We start from the raw sequence: 7,613 nt of genomic DNA on the forward strand, positions 1-7,613 counted from the left end.
AATTAAGATTTATTAAAAGTACATGGATCAAAATAGTATTTTAATCTTAATATTTCGATTGATTTGAGGAAAATTCTAACCACTGAGCGAATAAAAATTGAATGGAGTGAAATTACTTGACTAATCAAATTCTTTTCAACTTAAAATGAAAAGTTAAGATCTCATTGATAACCATTTTTCTTTTTAAATTAAGTTTATAGACACTATTTTCACATTCAAATTTCTTCCTTTGACATCTACTTTTTTACCGATGGTTTAAAAAATCAAGCCAAAATTTAAAAATTAAAAAAAAAGTAACGTTTAAAAAGTTGCTTTTGTTTTTGAAATTTGACTAAAAATTCAACTATTATAGTAAGACATGGGGAACAAGTAGGTTTCATTTTCAAAAACAAAAAAGGAAAAACGAAATTGTTATCAAACGGAGCATAAATTTGTCAACTTCGACACTTCTCTATTGAAATTGATAGAACCAACTCGATTGTACTAATTTGTTCAACTTTTTTGTCTTAAAGATTGTGACTTGTATCCTTAAATATTAACATCACTAGAAAATATGGAAAGATTTTATAGAATCCAAACAAAACAAATAAGGGAGAGTGGAAAAACATCCTTATTTAAAGTTTATAATGAATGAAAAAGGATTTCCTTTTCATAATTATTTAATTAAGATCTATTTTTGAAGAAAAATGTACAATAATAATTGTACCGTTTGGTTGGTACCTAAAAATTCACCTTTTTTTAATGAAACAACTCTCTCTTTCCCTTTAATTTCATTTTAGGGAAAAACAAAATGAAAATGGTCTCTTATCATTGAATTATTGCACTTTTTGGCTCCAAAATTACGCCGTTTCATAAAATATTATTTTCCCCTTTTATGGGAAAAACAATCGAGCATTATTACTATTAAAATATCCTTATGATAAATATTTAAGAAAAATATTAATTATAGTCCTAAAGTTTCGAAGTTATATCAATTTAAACCCTAAATTAAGAATTGTATCAATTTAAACTATAAACTTTGAAGGTTGTATTACTTTAAACCATGAACTTTTAGTATTGTATCAATTTAAACTTTAAACTAATTGTATCAATTTAAACCATAAATTTTCATAAGTGTATCCAAATAAAACATAATGGAGGGTTTAAGTTGATACAATTTATGAAAGTTTAGAGTTTAAATTGATACAATTATTAGTTTGAAGTTTAAATTGGTACAACTCCCAAAGTTCAAAGTTTAAATTAATACAATGATTGGTTTAGGATTTAGTTTGACATAACACCGAAAGTTGAGAAGTATAAATTGATATTTTTCTTAAATATTAAATAATTATTTAAAAAAATTCCATAAGACAATTAAAGAAGAATGACGTAAAATGTTTAGTTCACATTTATTATTAATGAATTAATTAGTATGATTATTATTTTTTTTTTTAAAGGGCAAAAAAGAAAAAAGGAAAGTGGGGGATTGTTGACTGTTGTTAATTACGAATTGGAAAAGGTGGTGGTGGAGGGTGGGCCACCGTTCAGAGTTGCCTGTATGATGGAACGAAGGTGAGAGAATGGGAAGCTCCGGTTTCCGGTAAAATTGTCTTTGTGGGTAATAATACACTGTGTTGAAGGTCCATGACTTATCACGAGGATCATCCACCATCCACGCTTTCTATGGGCCCCGCTCGTGTGTGCGCTCTCTGCCACCTCCATCATGAGCCACGTGTTCCAACCACAAACCCACTTTCCTTTTCTTTCTTTGATCAAATTTTATTTTCAGCAAAAATATAATTAAATACAGCAAATTTTATCCAAAACTTTGTATCAATTTTCTCTAAAACATAATTTTACTTTCAATAAATTGGGTCTTCCGTAGAGAAAGTTTTGCGTTTTTTTCCCTTTTATTTAAATTCACATCATTTCCTTATAAAGACACAAAATATATTATTCAAAATAAAGTTGGATGATATAAAAGTTACATTTAAATATATAGATTAAACATTAATTTTATTTTACATAATTAAAGATATGTTTACGAATAATTCTTGACCCAACTCAATAATTCGGATTGTAAAATTTTTCAACCAAAACAATCCTTATTAAATAATGAACCAAACCCAATACAACTCAATACTGAAAATTTTGGATTTTAATTAATTTGAGTTACTCGAGTCATTATTTAAAATTTTATTTTAAAAAGAGGTGACATGTTAATATGTAAAATAATTTGGTTAATTATTTTTACATATTGAAATAAGATTAGTAAATTAATTTTAATTATATTATTAAAAATTTATTTTCGTAGTCTTAAAAAAAATATTTTAAATTATTGGTGGATAATAAATATTTTAAGAAGATTATGAAATGAAGTGAAATTAAAACAAATATATGTATATAAAATTGTATTTGAAGTATAAAAAAAACATATTTTTTAATATTAATAATGAGTTCGGGTTTGTTTGGGTTGGCTCGGTTATTTTTTATGAATCCATGAACCAACTTAATTCATAAAATTTTCATTTATTTGAATCCAAACTCAACCCAAATGAATTAATAACCCAACTCATCGGATTTTTGAAATCATAGAGTTTTTTTATAAACCCCTACTTATACTTTTAAATTGTCCAATTTAATTCTTGTAGCTTAAATAAATCTTAAAATTAATCCATATAGTTAGTTATTTATTGGGTTTTTTCAAACAATTTTGTCTCCCTGAGTATCTCTTTTGTAAATTATGCTAATAATTATGTATAATGTCTTTTCTTAAGTGAAAATTATTATTATTATTATCTAATCAATTTTAATAAAAACTTTATGAATGACTAAATTTAACATTGGTTTATTGAAAATACTAAACAAAAATAATATAAAAAATATATAGACCAAAAATAAAATAAAACTCAAATTACCGTTGCAAAATGGTATTTTTAACCTTTTTAATAAATATTTAGTTTTGCACAACTATGTTTGATCATACACAACATGAATATTTGAAAAACTATGTCAAAACTCTGTTTCAAAGAAGAAAAAAGAACATGTATGACTCCATTTAAAAGGAGAAAAAAGATATATTACCATTTTTATATATATGGCATTCATATCAAATTTATATTTTATCAATTATCAAGCACACATGGAAATATATTTTTTAATGCATCTCTAAACAAAAGCTTATTAGAAAATCAAAGTTGTAACACTTCTTTAAATTTAAAATAAATATTGAACCATTAAGGTGAAATATGATGAATAAGGTGTTCTTTTTTAATAGAGAAGGGTTTTTTTCCCCACTTTCTTTGATTTTGGTTTGGCTCCAAATTGATTTGTATAATTTTTAAAACTATAGGTTAAAATCAAAACATTTAGTTTATGTCTAATTAAGTAATTAATTAAAGTTAAAAAAAAAATTCAGCAACATATTGTATCTAATATATTCATAAATTATGTGACACTTTTCAAACTTAATAATTTATTGAACCTAGATTTGAAGTTCGAAAATGTAAATGAAAGATACTTTTTAGAGTTGAAGAACCTATTAACAAAAAAATAAGTTACGATACCTAATACATGTTATTTTTAAAATTCATGAACCAATCTTGTAGTTTAATCAACAAAAATTATTTACTATTTACTTTTTTGCTTTTATTTAAAAAACTAAAGCATAAACTTTACTGCTTAAAATTTTTTATACATTTATACAACCAAATGTTTGATGTTAATATTTACATTTCTCCATGTTATTGAACTTGAAGGAAAAAATTATTTTAATCTCTACAGCTTGATTGGCCCCTTAAAATGTGTACGTTCAAAACCACTTAATTAGTTAAAATACAATTTTAATCCCTCTACTCTAGATTTTATTTCATATTGGTATTGGTAATTTCAATAGTTCATTTTTTTAGTCCTATATTTTAATATATCTTAATATATCTTAATATTATTCCTTGAAATTTTATTATTGATTTATTTTATAAAATTTTTTATCTTCCTCTTGATAAAATGTGAAAATATATTCTACAGTGTACTTTCTTGCATGAAATTATTATTATTATTATTTAACAAATTTAGGAAAAAAATTAATTCTAAAAGACTCAATTTAAAATTTATCAAAAATAGTGAGACTGAAATAAAATGAAACCATAATTTATGAATTAAAATAATATTTTAACCAAATAAGTATCACCGATCAAGTTGTCAAATGTTGGAATAACTCATTATTGACTGTATCCTTAAACAATTGGATTCGATCATTGTTAAGGCACTCAAACCACCACCTTTTAACCGTCTGGAAAAAAAAAGTTAAAATGCCATTTATGTTGAAAGCTTCTTCCACTTTAGTTTATTTACTTTCAAATGTGTAAATTTAGTCATGGTAAAATCTATAAATCTAAAATTTAGTTACTTAAAATTAATTTTTATTGAAATTTTCAAACATTAATAATAATAATAATAATAATAATAATAATAATAATCTAAAATTTATAATGAAAATATTAATGGATAATAACAATTTTTTTTTTTGTAAAAGTCAATTATGAAAAGTTATTAAGGGGGTGTTTGGCTCATCAACATGAGTTAAGTTGAGTTGGTATAATATATCAACTCATTGTTTGGTCCACCAACTTTAAAAGTTGATGGAGTTGAGTTGGTATATTTTATCAACTTACTCCAACTCTCCCTTCTTCCAATGTTTTTAATGGCTTCATCCATCGGCCACTGTCATACTCTAGGAACTAACTATGGGCTCCGAAAACCACCTCCGATGACAACTCCAACAACCAATTCCAGGCTCCGACAACCACCTCTGATGATAACTCCAACGACTAACTTCGAGCTTCGACAACTTTCGTGCGACTAACCCCGACAACCAATTTCGAGCTCTAACAACTACCTTCAGTGACTCAACTCCGACGTTCACCTTCGCGCTACCAATTCTGATGACCAATTTTAGGCTCTGACAACAAATTTCGATGACCAACTTCGACAGCTACCTTCTAGGCTCCGACAACCACCTCCAACTACAAACTCCAATGAAAAACACCTTTAATAGCCTTGAACAAGCAACTTTGGAGACCAACTTGGGGCTTCGAAAACCACATCTGACGACAAATCCCGAAAACCAACTCTAATACCACTTTCATGTGATTAACACTCGGGCTCCGATAGCCAACTCCAACTACAATATCCAGTAAAAATCATCTTCGATGACCACCTTCGCCCAATCAACTCCAAAATTTGAAAACCACCTCCGATGACAAACTTCGACAACTAATTCCAGTACCACCTTCATGCGACCAGCTTCAGGCTCCGACAACCACCTTCGACTAGAAACTCTAATGAAAGTATCTTTGATAATCAACGTTGACAACCACTTTCGACTATTATAAGACTGATAATCGTTAAAGTATGTTGTAGGGTTGTTGACTATATAAAAAAAAATATTATTTTGTCTACATTAAGTGCAATATTTATACGTAAAAAAATATTTTTATTTCATTGAGTTCACATTTCAAATGAGTGTTAAGAATATTTAGACGAAAAGTAAGTATGTAGTTGAAAAGTATGTAATATATAAAAAAACATAAAATGAAAAAAAAATCCTAAAATATTTTCCAGCAAGAATTAGCGAAAAATAGAGATTTGTTCTCTGATGATCCTCCAAATTTAGAAGAATTGAGAGTAAAATTGTTGAAGAAATGTGGTGACATTCCATTGGTGGCTAAGATGATGGGAGAGATTTAATTAAAAAAATCATTAGTAAAAATATAGAGCAACAATAGAAAGAAGAAAAAAAATAAAAAGATGATAACAAAATTCATGGAGAAAAATTAGGAATCAAAAGTTTTGATTTCTCTTGGGTTTCTCATTTTATTTAACCATATTTCTACAAGAAATGTAATGAGTTAATTGTTGTTCATTTCCCAAAAAAGAATGAAAAAGAAAAGAAAGAAAAAAAAGAAAAGTTTTAACAATTAAAAGAAAAAAATTGCAATCCATATTTTATTCAAACAAAGACGGATAGATAACTAAATTAAAAAGTTACAAAACAAAAATAGTAAAAACAAAAAAATTGCATCAGATATCCCAAACATATGAACTCAACTCTGCACTCCAAACATGGACATATGAACTCCACAGACATATGAACTCCAGACATCATATCTTAATTTAGTACCCAAACAGCCCCTAAGAGCTTTTTTAGAGTAAAATTTGATTTTCATGTAACTCTTTCACCCTTCGTTTGAATTCAAGAATGTTTAAGAAATGATTTTAAATCTTGTGATTTGAAATTAATTAGATTGTTTTTAACAAAAATTATTTAATTGAATGCAATTAAACTTTTGTATTTGGATGATAATTGAAAAATAACAAAAAATTAAGTATTTACTAATATATACTTTTAACTACAATGTGTTAATTGAAAACTAGAATATGACAAAGTTCAATAAGTAATTTACTTTAAATCGTATGAAATCTTACGAAATTTGACCATTTTGGTCAGGAAAGTTTTTAAATTAAAAACAGGATTTAAAATCACTTCAAATTTCAAAATCAATCTCTTTTTTGTAGTATAACAAACAATAGAATTCATTTAAAATTTGTTGTGAATTTAAATCTTCAAAAGTCATGATGTTCCAAATAAGCCATTAGACTTTAACGACATAGTATCCTCCAAAAAGAATATAACATAACAAATAAAGCAATTCAAAAGAAATATATTTTATTTTAAAAAATATTTGCCACATGACAAATTGTAGTTTTTTAGTGTAGCGTGGGAATCTGATTGACCATACGTGTATTTGTGATACAAATATAGATAAAAATGGTGTAAGTGTAAGTGAATACTATTGATGAAGTAATAAATCTTCGAGTATTCCAAAAGTTGAATCCTACGAGACTATTTATGCAATTCAATTTTTTTAAGAAAAAGTTTTTTGATACAAACCAAGATGTAATCGATAAATAAGTGATTTTGATGTTGAAACATTGATAAAAGCAACAAAGAAGGGTGTTGAACAGGGATACGATTATGTTTCAACCAAAAAGGCAGTGTTTCTTGGGCTGGACTGCATCATACCTAGCACAATGATATAGTCATGGACATGAAACTTCTCCTATTCGGTCTGTATCAAGTTTCTTTAGAAGTTCTATGCAATTAATAACTATATTTCTATGGTTAGCTGTGTCACACCCCACCCCAGATTCCCTATTGAACCCAAGATGAGACAACGACGACAATAGACTCGAATGGTGCGATGGAATCTATTATCAAAACTCTTCTTATCTTAAACTTAACTTCTTGTGTTCTTTATTGAACTTAACTTTTACATAACAACATTTAACAGAACATTAACCCACACTTTAATATCTAGTTAGATTACATACAAAAGCTACTATTGACATGTAGTGTAACTAGGAGCAGATAATTGATGGTTAAATCTGCTTAAAACTCAAAAACAACCTGGTGGAGAAAATAAAAAGAAAGAATGAGTTAGAAAGCCTAGTGAGTGGTGAAATTTTACACAAACTTAATTTGAACAAATTATAATCATGCTAAATAGAATTTCGAGCTCCATAAATCAAGTTAAACATGAGCAACTCCAAAACTTGCAAAACTTATTACGTTG

The sequence above is a fragment of the Benincasa hispida genome, chromosome 1 (assembly GCF_009727055.1).
Source record: "Benincasa hispida cultivar B227 chromosome 1, ASM972705v1, whole genome shotgun sequence".
In the NCBI taxonomy this organism is placed as follows: domain Eukaryota; kingdom Viridiplantae; phylum Streptophyta; class Magnoliopsida; order Cucurbitales; family Cucurbitaceae; genus Benincasa; species Benincasa hispida.